The sequence below is a fragment of the Notolepis coatsorum genome, assembly GCF_963971535.1.
Source record: "Notolepis coatsorum genome assembly, chromosome: 1".
NCBI classification, from domain to species: Eukaryota; Metazoa; Chordata; class Actinopteri; order Aulopiformes; family Paralepididae; genus Notolepis; species Notolepis coatsorum.
Window position 1 is genome coordinate 38,503,447 of NC_140165.1, and position 13,712 is coordinate 38,517,158.

The window sequence follows — 13,712 nt, forward strand, 5'->3', positions numbered from 1 at the left end:
CCAACGCAAGTACTCCTCAGCACCATGGGACAAGACAAACCTGGAGGACAGAAACTCATGAACAGTTACGTGATATCAGACTATATATAGATATCAGGTATGTGGGCTGGAAGACAGCAAGTTCATCGAGCTACCCAAGGCGTACACCCACAGTAACATACCGGTGCACACCGAGAACATACCCAAGCAATCCGAAATCCGGAAGTGGCCTTACCTTAATGAAGTACGCCTGCCAGGGCGGCTACGTGGCGTAGTGGGCAAGGCGCTCGCCACGAATGCAGAGACGCTGGGCTCCACATTGCTTTCAGTTTAGCTGGTCGTTCATACTAATACACATTGGCCGTATTAGGGGGTGGGAAACTGATGGGTGGGGATCGGGCGTTGTGGACAGTGACTCCTACAGGTCGGTTGGTGCGCCTGCGCAGTAGAATCAGGAAGTGTCGGGGGCAGCGTGAGCCTCCCACGCGTTACTCCTCGCCACTGAGAGATCGAGCTGCGCAGGTGAAAAGATGCGACTGCTGTTACCTCAAGTACCGGAGGGGACTTGTGCTATGTATGACTTAGTCCACATTGCAGCCGGCTTGTGGGAGGCAAGAAACAGCGTTCGTGACAGGGGAGGGTTGAATTGGATGATACGAAATTGGGATGGGAGAAAATATAGAAAATGGGAGAAAAAGTGGATCAAAAAAAAATGAAGTACGCCTGCCAGAGATAGAAGCAGACGTCGGCCTACTTATAGGAGCAAACTGTGCGGAAGCAATGGAGCCATGGCACGTCGTAAACAGTCGAAATGGAGGACCTTAGGCTGGGTCGTGAACGGACCCATGAGGAAGAAGCAGAGTGGTGAGAGCAACCAACCTCACTGCTCGGTGAACAGGATCACCATCACGTCATCACCAAGCATCGCATCGTATGCGTTGAAGAGAACCGCAGAAGATCACAAAGCCACTGTGCCCCCAGAAGCCGTTCAAACAGTCCTAAACAATTTCGTAGACGACTGCTTGAAGAGCGTGGCATCAGAAAAAGACGCAATGACCTTGGCTAAAGATCTTCACACCTCGTGTGCCAGCGGAGGATTCACCTTGACAAAATGGACGAGCCATAACAGGAAAGTGCTCATGTCCATCCCAGAAGAACAGAGATAAAGAAATGAAGAACTTGGATCTTAGTTCTGAAGTTCTACCTGTCGAGAGAGCGCTCGGCATACAGTGGGATACAGACACCGACACTTTCACCCCAGACAAGCCGATGATGAGAAGGGGAATCTTGTCCGTCGTCAACTCCATCTACGACCCCCTCGGCTTACTGGCGCCGGTCATCGTGCCTGCTAAACTCCTGCTGAAAGATATGTGTAAGAAGCTACGTGGATGGGATGAAGACATCCGTGAAAAGCATGCAGAGGATTGGAAAGGATGGATAAAAGACGTTACTCACCTCTCCAACTTCCAAGTGAACAGGTGCTTGAAACCTGCTGACTTTGGATGCACTGCTACAGCGCAGTTGCACCACTTTTCAGATGCCTCAGAGTATGACTACGGCACTGCAACTTACCTTGTACTGGAGAACAAGCAAGGCAAGAAACATTGTTCCCTCGTGATGGGAAAGTCAAGAGTAGCCTCACTCAAACAAGTCACAATCCCCAGACTAGAACTGACAGCGGCAGTCATTGCCGTGAAGGTAGACAAGATGCTGCGTCAAGAACTTCAAGTTCCGCTACAACCATCTACCTTCTGGACTGATAGCACCACAGTGCTACAGCGCAGTTGCACCACTTTTCAGATGCCTCAGAGTATGACTACGGCACTGCAACTTACCTTGTACTGGAGAACAAGCAAGGCAAGAAACATTGTTCCCTCGTGATGGGAAAGTCAAGAGTAGCCTCACTCAATCAAGTCACAATCCCCAGACTAGAACTGACAGCGGCAGTCATTGCCGTGAAGGTAGACAAGATGCTGCGTCAAGAACTTCAAGTTCCGCTACAACCATCTACCTTCTGGACTGATAGCACCACAGTGCTCAGATTAGGGCTGGGCGATATGGCAAAAAATCATATCGCGATAACGATATGATAATGTTATCATATTTCTCTATATCGATAATTATCTAAATTGTTATAAGTAAAATTTTATTTAAATTTTTTTATAAACAACATATGTATGTTTATTTTGCAGCAATTCTTTGTCGTTGCCGCCATCTTTAGTGTTACATCCCCTCACACTCAAGTTCTCAGACTCCAGCTGGTTTAAAAGCGAAAGTAAACCGGCTTCTCTGCTGGCTGTGGCTCCAGGGGAGTTGAACAGTTCTGGCTCTGCTAGTTTATTTTCGATCTTTTGGCGCTTTTTTGGTGGACAAACCACCGCACATGTGCACCGTGACTCGTGACTGGAGTCTAGCTCTGCTAGCACACATAGCCTACTGTGTACAGACGGTTTCAAACTGTATTTTAAATTAGAAAGCAAACAAAATAAATGGACAAGAGAAAAATAAATCTCAATTTGGTCAGTATTGTCATTTGGACAAGCAAAGCCATTACTTTAAGTTGCAGGCAAGAAAGACAAGTCTGTCCACTGTCTCTGGTTTTAAAACTGCCCTGTTTGTTGCAAAAACAAACAAAAAAATTATATAAAAAAAAACGTTTTTTTTTTTTTATTTCGATATTCGATATCGATTATTAAAATATATCGCGATATTTATCGTTATCGTTATATCGCCCAGCCCTGGCTCAGATACATAGACAATGATACTGCTCGCTTCAAAACCTTCGTGGCAAACAGAACCAACCTGATCCGAGAAGCCACCAAGCCTTCCCAATGGAAGTATGTAAAAACAACAGAAAACCCAGCGGATCAATCCAGCAGAGGCCTGAAGGCCAAGAACTTGGCACAATCAAGGACGTGGATCAACGGGCCAAGTTTCCTGCTGAACAAAGAGTGTGACTGGCCGGAACAACCCATGCAAAGGAAGGAAAGCCTTCAAGACGACCCAGAGGTCAAGAACACGGCGACGGTCAACACAGTCAACACAATCAAAGTCAAAGATGACAGGGAACCAGTGTGCAAGCCGGTCAAGTACTACTCGGAATGGCAGAAACTAAAAAGAGCTGTGGCATGGATTCTAAAACTAAGGAGGACTCTGCAACAACTGAAAGAGGAAAGAAATGAGTCATCACAGAGAATCACCCAAACAGAAAAGGACCCTGAAAAGCAAAAGTCCAGGCTAAAGCCAAAGGTAAAAATAAAAACCAAGACCAACATACTGGAAAGGCCAGTAAACAAACTGTGCTTGCTAGAGGAAGCAACACGAGAGGAGGACTGAATGAGAATAGTCCACAAGAGGCTCAAAGTGTGCCGGTTCATGGACTTTATAATTTGTTTAGTAATTGCTTAGCCCTCCTGCCTAACCAATTAGGGGCCGGTTAATGTAGGAGCTAATTTAGGACTTAGGAATGTCATGTGAGGAATGTCAGAATGTTAGGCATGTCATGTGACTACTTAACGTCAGCTGGGCAGCGGCAGTTTTGTGAATGAACCCAGAGTAGTGGGTAGCGTTATAATTTTTTGACTGTGCGAACAGCGATTTAACATGTTATGTTTTTCTTTTATTTATTAAATGCTAAACGGTACATTGTGGTCCTGTCGTGCGCGTTCAGACTCCCGTTAATGACCTACTCTGCTTCAATGGTGTGCGAAACTCAAAGACCGTCGGATATATACACCTACAGTATCTTTTATATTGTGTATTGTTTGGAGTCAGTTGTGCTGTGTCATGTCTGTATGTATGTGTCTGTGGCTGTAGTGGGTGTAAGCCCAAGACAAATTTCCCAGCTGATGGGACAATAAAGTGACTCTTGACTTGAAGCCCTATGTTCCCACATTTCTAAGATTCTTCTCAAAATTAGGCCCTATGTTCCCACAGCCCAATGATCCCATTAGGCCCTATGTTCCCACAGCCCAATGGTCCCATTAGGCCCTATGTTCCCGGACGAACCCTCTACTACCAGAGGACAATTGGACACTAGGTTGGGTGTAATTGGCTACCAAATTAAGCGAAAGGGGGATAAAATCAGATACAAATTAATGAAAAAAGGAAATGTGGGAACATAGGGCTGTGGGAACATAGGCACACTCCTGTGTGAAGTACCCGGATGTTTGTCTGATGTTTAGGCTGTATCAAAGTAGCCTCGCATTAGGACCATGTAAACTGAGGGGGAGCATGTCTATGTTCCCCGGGTCCTATGTTCCCCGGGTTCTATGTTCCCCGCTTTGATTGATTGAACATTTTAGACCACCAGCCCTGATTCCAAACTCTAACCTTAACCAGTTCGAAAGAGGGCCTAAGCTTAACCAGTTCGAAACAAGGCGGACATTAATAATTAATAAAATAATAAAAATGTATAAAATGTTCAATCTATTAATCAATCAAGCGGGGAACATAGGATCCGGGGAACATAGGGATGATCCCAACTGAGGACTCCTTCCTAAAGAGTATTATTCGATTCACGGTGCACATCCATTGGTAATTAAATAATAATTTTTGATATTATATTTTTAATTCACATGACATTTACTGCTGTTTGGTCTCGTGGGAGACATGCCTCAACTTGATGAGAGCGCTAATCATTTGCTAAAACAGCCATTATAAAAGCCACAGCAATGGCGACGCAGTGGAGAACAGGGCGGTGGTCGTGTCAAATGCACCACGGATAGAAGCAATGCGTCTCAGGTCTCCTGCAGCCTCTAAATGGAGCACTGTGATGTCATCTGTGGTTTTGTTCTGTCCTTGTTCTTTTCTCCCTAATTTGTTTGGTGGCAAGAAACGCTGCTTTCATCTCCACTCCCTTCACACATGGTAGGTATGAACCCACCCGGGCAATTTTACTATCCATGCCGGCGGCATAACGGCGCGTGAACTTTGATCCCCCCGTTCCGTGCTCGTAGCTTTTACGCAGAGCCGCGAGACGGAATAATGGGATATGATTCCCGCCTTGTGAAAGGGAGATAGGCGGTGTGAAAGGGACTGTGTGTGTGCGTGTGTGTGTCACGTGATGTGGGACCCTTGACCCATGTAATTAGAATCCACTTCAAACCTCAACCTGAACCTAATCAGTGTGATTGCCGGTGATTACAACAGCACAAAGACAAGAGTGAAATTAATGAATTAAGAAATGACACATGGATTACAACAGACCTTTGATCCAAACGAGAGCCTTGGGTGTTTTACAAATTTTCCCCCTCTTTCTTTTTTCTTTCTCTCTTTCTATCGTTCGAGGTTCTCTGTGGAGAAAAGAACACACACAACAGCTCGATCTCACTTAAAATATGTAAATAAAGTACTAATCGACCACAGGTTGATAGTATAAAAACTGAGTTCTTTGGATTGATATGTATGAGCCAGCTGGACAGAGATTCAGAAAACAAAGGTGAAGTCAATCGATGGTCTTTATTAACAGGAACACACAGAGAACGAGGAACAGTCCTGGAGACCACAGCCCTCCATGGGGGCTGCAAGGCTCCAGAATGACAAACACATCATGGCTTAAATACTATGTGGGAGTTCCAAATTTAGCGAGCCACTGGTTAAAAATGGATGATGAGGCTTGGTCGTATATGGTAGTCTAAGGATGAATCTGGTTTGCTCCTCTCACTGGCCTGTGGCCGGATACAGCCATGCATTAGGTCACACAGGTCATCAGGTCAAAGTATTTCTGGGTGGCTGCCTGGCTTGGCCTGGTCACTCGACCCACTGGCCACATTCCAGAGACCTATGCACCCAGAGGAGCTGGATGTAAAATATTAGACATTAACCCTTTAATCGCCAATGACGTGTTTAGACGTCATTCCTCGCCATGCGTAATCTGCCAATGACGTCGTACAGCGTCTTTGAGATCAATATTTCAAAAATCTGTCATGTCATGACGTTTAGGACCTTGTACAATTGAAATTTTTAATCTGACGTCAATCGGTATCAAACTACATTTGATGATCTAATATATGTATTTATGGCTATAACTCACGTTCTATGGAATGCTGCAGAAAACGATAAAAACATATTTATACTTTAGACCATATTTTAGTATGAATGTGTGAATGAAAAAGTAGAACGTTGCTACATCCTAAACGATAGATACTTGATGTTGAATGGGCCATAGTAATGTCAATTTAGCAATACAATTTAAAAAGTTATAGCCCTCCAAAGAAGGGGAACATCTCCATAGACTTACAGTACTGGCAGAGAAGGGATTAAGATGAGAATAATCTCCGGCAGATAAAGGGTTAATGAACTGAATATACCTAACGAGGTAAAACAAATAATAATAATAATAATAATTACATATTGTATGTTATGTTATAGCCATAAGTAGTATATTTACATATTGTATCAAACATTTACATTGTGTACATATTAAAAATAAGTACATATTCAAACATGTTGAACATTTAACGTTTTCAGAAAAAATATATACAGTAGTTCCCCTACTGGGGAGGAAAGTGCTTTTGCCTCAAGACTACTGAGACATGTGGATGACTAACGCTGCATTCAGACTGTGGCAGTAGACTGTAGATGGCAAACCACATACCATTATTTTTTAAATGAGATGATAACAAACAAACTAATTTCTTCGTAACTCCACTTACGAACTTCTCGGGACGATTTTGGCAGCTACAAACAGGATTTACTAACGCAGAACGGCAGTCGTAGATAGGACAGACTGGTGTGCGCCTGTGTTCTGGTGATTGCATTCATGGCGATTCTACAGACATCCTCAGAATTAAATCATTTGAAACTGAGGTCTAGGGCCTCCACAGAGGTCCACAGCGGACACTATGGGGTTTAATTAAAGAATCACAGGGCGATGCTTCTGGTTTAGGGAATACATTTGTGTGATTTATTCTAAAGAAATATAATAAAATACATTAGTAAACTGTAGGGCAGGGATCGGCAATAGGCGGCCCGCGGGCCGAAATGGGCCCGCCAGCAATAATTTCTGGCCCGTCAGGTTATTTTGAGAATATGATGTTTATTTTACGCGCAGGAAATATTCACTCGTTGTGACGCCAGAGTGTCTTTTGAAGCTGTATCTATCTATTCATCATATCTATGGCTGTCACTATAGCCAATTGAAATGCTAGAAATGGTCACATGGACTGGGAGAACCAATGGAATTTCACTTTCACTTCCGCGTTTGGGATGCCGGCGAGCGAACGTTTGCAAAAACAAAACAAACTGTATGGTGTTATTTAAACTTAACACTATAGGTTTAATAACACTTGAGAGTGTAATTATTATTCTCAGAAGTGTTGATCATTTACTCTTATGTGATAACAAATTAACTTTGATTGAGTTGAATTCCAATGCTCATTAACACTGCATTGCGTTATTAAAAGTTAACACTGAGGTCAAATAACTCTGCTGAAGTGTTGACATTACACAGTACTGTGTTGATAATTTACTCACTTGCAGTGAAAAAACAGCTCTGAAAATAACACCCATTAACACTGCACAGTGTCAATGAAACCGGACACTATATTGGTGAAAATAAACCTCACTGGTGTTAATTTTACACTTAATTTACTCTTGTATAGTGTGAAATTACATTTACATACAATATACATTAAGTAAGTAAAAATCACAAGTTACCACAAAATAATGAATTCAACAATTTTATTGTTGGTCAGGCAGGCTTATAAAAAAATAAAACATAAACAACAATTACATTGACCTCAGCAGGTCAATAAAGTGCAATATGGAACAATACTTTGAGCAATCTGTGGTTTGAAGTAACACAGCTGATTTATATCCAACACCTTTACAACTAGGGTTGGGCATCGTTTGGATTTGAACGATTCCGGTTCAGATTTTTTTTGAAAATTTAAAAGAAATGTCATACTATTCACATTTTCAGTTGACTTGATACAGTTAATTTGGTTGCTGTACTGTCTGTAACTATGGTATTAATTAACAAAGTAAAAAAAAAATATTAAGAATCGAAATGCAATTATGTTACTTCCGGTTCCAGAACCGGAAGTTAGGAACCGGTTGCTATTAGAACCGGTTTTCGGTGCCCAACCCTATTTACAACTCCGTCTGGATGCAGTAATAAAACAATCACATTAGCAGGTCTGCATAAAGTGGCAATATGGAACAATATACTTTGAGCAATCTGTCGTTCGATAATTCATTTGAATATTAAATGTTTGAAGTAACACAGCTGACTTATATCCCAACACCTTTACAACTCCGTCTGGATGCAGTAATAAAACAATCACATTGACCTCAGCAGGTCTGCATAAAGTGGCAATATGGAACAATATACTTTGAGCAATCTGTCATTCGATAATTCATTTGAATATCAAATGGTTTGAAGTAACACAGCTGATTTATATCCCAACACCTTTACAACTCTAACCCTAACACCTTTACAACCCTAACCCTAACCCCTTTACAACCCTAACCCTAACACATTTACAACCCTAACCCTAACACCTTTACAACCCTAACCCCTTTACAACCCTAACCCTAACACCTTTACAACCCTAACCCCTTTACAACCCTAACCCTAACACCTTTACAACCCTAACACCTTTACAACCCTAACCCTAACCCCTTTACAACCCTAACCCTAACACCTTTACAACCCTAACCCTAACACCTTTACAACTAGGGATGTCCCGATCGCCTTTTTTTGCTTCCGATCCGATCCCGAGCATGTGATTTTAAATATCTATCGATCCGATCGTTTCCGATCCGATCTTTCACATTAGTAATCAATTTTGACGCATTTTTGTCAGAAACTGGCAGAGCGAGACAAGCCCATCTGTTGCCTATAATAGTCCGGGGCGCGAGAGCGGAGGCTTTTGTTATTACATTCACCCTGAGAAATGTGCTTCTGCTTCATATGAGAAATATTAAAAGTTTCAATATATGTTTGCACATTAGTATACATTCAGTGTTCGACTTACGTAATGGTCCATTCTGGTCTGAAACGCCGACGATAAACCTCAGTCACGTAACGTTATCCTCCAGGTGAAAATTTAGTCTGAAAACTTCGCCTCCAGCCTGCTGCTTCATGAGTTTTTCCTCCACGCGGAATCTCCTCCTTGCAAACATTGCAACTGGCTTGACTTTCAATTAAAAAATGCTTAGTTCCAAACCTGACATTAAGTCTAGCTGCTCAAGTCAGTGGATATTAACCGTGTTTCGGGAGCGACGTGTTGTTGTTGTGGTCGCGTGTAGCGTCTAAATTAAAGGGAATGTTTGTTGCAACGGTGAAAATTAAAGGGGAATGTGTTTGTTGTGGATAATTATTCTGCTCTGTGTGACAATAAATACATTAATGATGATATATTATATGTAATTTAAAACCAAAACTAAGGCCTCCGTATGAGTTTAAGACGTGGACATGGTCATGTTTGTTGAATAAAATTTTTCTTTTTTTGACTGCCGATTTTTATTATTATTTTTTCCCGATCCCCGATACTCTGAAAAGCACGTGATCGACGCCGATTCCGATCACGTGATCGGATCGGGACATCCCTATTTACAACCCTAACCCTAACCCCTTTACAACCCTAACACTAACCCTAACACCTTTACAACCCTAACCCTAACCCCTTTACAACCCTAACCCCTTTACAACCCTAACCCTAGCCCTAACACCTTTACAACCCTAACACCTTTACAACCCTAACCCCTTTACAACCCTAACCCTAACCCCTTTACAACCCTAACCCTAACACCTTTACAACCCTAACCCTAACACCTTTACAACCCTAACCCTAACCCCTTTACAACCCTAACCCTAACCCCTTTACAACCCTAACCCCTTTACAACCCTAACCCTAACACATTTACAACCCTAACCCTAGCCCTAACACCTTTACAACCCTAACCCCTTTACAACCCTAACCCTAACACCTTTACAACCCTAACCCCTTTACAACCCTAACCCTAACACCTTTACAACCCTAACCCTAACCCCTTTACAACCAGGGTGCGATCCAAGAGGGGAGCCCGGTGAGCTATAGCTCCCCTAGATCAGGGGTTCCCAAACTTTTCAGGCCGGGGCCATCGTCTGGCTTTTTTTTTTTTTTTTTTTTGTCAGGCGACCGATTTTTTATGCCAAATATCACTTCAATCCTATTAAGTTAGTTCAAGTTAGTTATTCATTTATATGTGCTATTTATGAGAGGGCTAACTTGTTGCAAAATAATAATGATAATAATAATAGCCTCATTAAAATACTATTGTTGCTTCGGTTGTTTTCAACGTTTTATGTGCATAATCTGTTATTTAGTTTGAAATGTTCGTTGAAATAAGTCGATTTTTCGTTTTTGTTTATTTATTAAGTTAATATAAAACCATATAGTCACATTTTAGAATACAATATAATAGAATTTTAGAATACAACTAGAAACACTGTCCTGGCCTGCTTCTAAGTTCAGTGGCCTGACAAAAAAAATTAAAATTAAAAAATTAAAAATTAAAAATTAAAAAAATGTTTTTTTTTTATTTTTTTTTATTTTTTTAAAAACATCTCGCGGCCCATCCGTGGCTGCTCGCGGCCCACCTTTGGGTCGCGACCCCGACTTTGGGAACCACTGCCCTAGATCAGACATCAGCTCCCCTGGGGGTCTCTAAAGCTCCCCTGGGAGCTGTATCATCATCGTGTATAATAATAAACGTATGCTATTTTGGATGTATGATTAATGATTTGCGTGTAGTGGCTACTTACTGGGACACAATTCACGGCATTCTAGCCTTTTGTGGTGTTTACTACATCTCCCATGACCCTTAGCGGGGGATGACGTAGTTAAAGAGAGACAGTGAAAGTTGAATGGGTGTTGTTTGTGCGACAGTAGAGTGCGTAATAAACTAGTGTTTTTGCATCGGAACACGACTCCGTCTACGCTATCATTACTGCATTCCTACATTTGTGACCCTTGGACGTATTTCGGAGATTATATCGAACATGTCAACTGAACAACAGAACGCAGATCGCAGAACTTTGAACGCAGTTTCACTCAAGCTGCGCAGAGTGCCAACGCTTGGTTCGCGCAAGCCGAAGCCCAGTTCGCTCTCAGGAATATTACCGCGGATGCCACCAAGTACTACTATGTGGTAGCAGCCCTTACGAATTCAACGGCAGCGAGAGTGGTGAGTTTGCTGGAAAACCCACCTACACATGACAAATATGTGACTATAAAAACACGCTCTGAGTTTTTTTCTGCTGAGAGGCGCGCCGCGCCCCCCCCCCCCCCCCCCCCCCCCCCCCCCCCAACGGGGCTCACCCAAAGATGATGCTATGGATCGCACACTGTTTACAACCCTAACCCTAACACCTTTACAACCCTAACCCTAACACCTTTACAACCCTAACCCTAAACCTGAAAACGTACCAAACCTATAGCCACATCCAGTCTGAGCACATTTAAGGCGAAGCTTGCCTAACAAGCCTATTTGTACAACCTAACTCCTTCCGACAATCAAAACACTTCATGGCGGAGGAGAAGCCTCATGCACTAATGAAGCAACCTCGCCCTAACTTCAGCAACACGAGGACTCTCCTTGACTTTCCCAACATCAATACTGTACACAGTGGTCTGGAGGAACGTGTACATGTTGCGCAGCATGGTGTTGTATGCTGTGCCAAACACATAATGTGCCTTAAAGAGTTCATCTAAAGCACCAAGAGAAGAGATTGACTTGCAAGGTATGGCCTTCTTGTCAAGAATGATGTAACTGGTGGATCGCATTCTTCTTCACTCCAACAGCCAGGAGATAGGGTTGATTGCTGGTAGTGATGGCATCAAGATGCTCTTGGATGCTTGTTCCAGTCTGAGAAGACAAACACACATGGAGAAACAATTAGAATTACATGATTGTGGCGGCTGGGTGGCGAAGCGGGCAAGGCGCTCGTCACCAACGCAGGAGATACTGGTATCGAGCCCAGCTCTCGGCGTTGCTTCCGACTTGGCCGGCCGTCATACTAACACAATTGGCAGTGCATTATTTCCGGCGTTGGGTGCATGATGCGCATGCGCTGTGATCACAGCACAGGCGCACCAGGTAGCCAAATACGGAAATACAGCCGTTTTGAGCAGTGTTGACCAGTTTATAAAAAATATTTAAAATGTTTATTAGCAACGCCGAGCTTTCAAACCCTGCCGCGTGTGTGTGTGAAACCCTAATGGAATGCTGGGTACCTTTGAAATGTCTATGTGATATATTTGACCCACTGCTCGCTTTTAAGCAGTGCTTGATGTGCACATTAACATGGCTAGTAACGTGGGAGCCAGTGACTGCGTATTCGAGCCCCTGGCTTGCATCGCAGTCACGAAAGGGGCTAAGAATTGGCATAACGACTAACATTGGGATGGGAGAAAAACAGAGAAAAAGGAGGGGGGGGGGATATCAAAAAAAAAAAAATGTCATGATTGTAGCATTATAATCATAAATTCGTACATACATTAGGAGAAAATACCAACCTTCTTGAAGATCACAAGATGCTGCTCCGCGTTGGACGCCGACACCTTCCCTGGTCTCTTCCGCCCCTGAGCAGAGGGTGGGATCAAGTGAAACAGCAGTAGAATCGATGAGAGGTCACTGTCCCAACCTGTAAAGCACCCGTGACTACACTTGGGATGTGCGTGAGTCTTTTCACTAACTATAGATAATTACCAAGCCCTTGACGTCTTGGAAACGTGGAAAGTCAGACAGTATGCTGCTTGACTGCTGGGGGTCGAGGACCTTGTTGTGCCTATAGTCAAATGTCAGTTTCATCTTGTTCTTCACTGTGTCCTCATCAGCTGAATGTTTCATTAGTGAGATTGCTTCCTTGCACTCCTCTTCGCTCAGGGCAGTCTCTGCAACAACATGGGAATCTCGTCTGGCAGTTGGTCCTCCTCCACGAGATTGTTCTCCACAGGATTCTACAGAATATGGGGAAAAACACACAAAAAAAAGAATCTACCAAAGGCCTGATTGATGGAGTTCTGTAGGTACACAGTCATGGCCGTAGCCAGCTATGAGGCCACCGAGGTCAAACTCCCCAAACAAACAAGCACACCATTGATTTAATTGACATATAAATCACACATAAAGATCTAACTATTACTCCTCTGAGCATGAATATAAAACAGGTGATCTATTAACTGTGTAAACCTTATGCAATATTCATCATTGATATTTGGATACTTGAAATCTGTATGAACTAAGTAGTTAGTATCAAATGAAATAAGATGGAACAGCTCCATGCATTAATTGCTCATAATTTGCTCATTACCAGTATGGTATTGTTTAAATTGTACAGCTTTTTGTGTCTCTGTCTTTGTCTGTCCTTATTTTGTGTACTTTCAGTGAGCCAAGAAGTGGAGAAATATGTTAATACTTCAGTAAAATTATTTTTTTTACCAACAACAGGTGACTTTATTATAGATAATGCATTTTGAATGAATAGGTTGGGTTGTATAACTCATTTTGGTATGCATTTAGCCCATTCACCAAATTATAAATGCATAAGAGACCACAGGGCTTTGGTGCACTCTTTAGGCCACTCACCTGTAAGTGCCCCCACGTCCTGTAAATGACTTTGTGAGTTGATCTCTAGATAATAAAGTTTGTATAAAAAAGAAAAAATGTACCTCCCTAATTTCTAAACCCTGGCTGGGTGGTGTCCGACCGATTATAGTGGGCCGGTCTGGGCCAAAAAAATA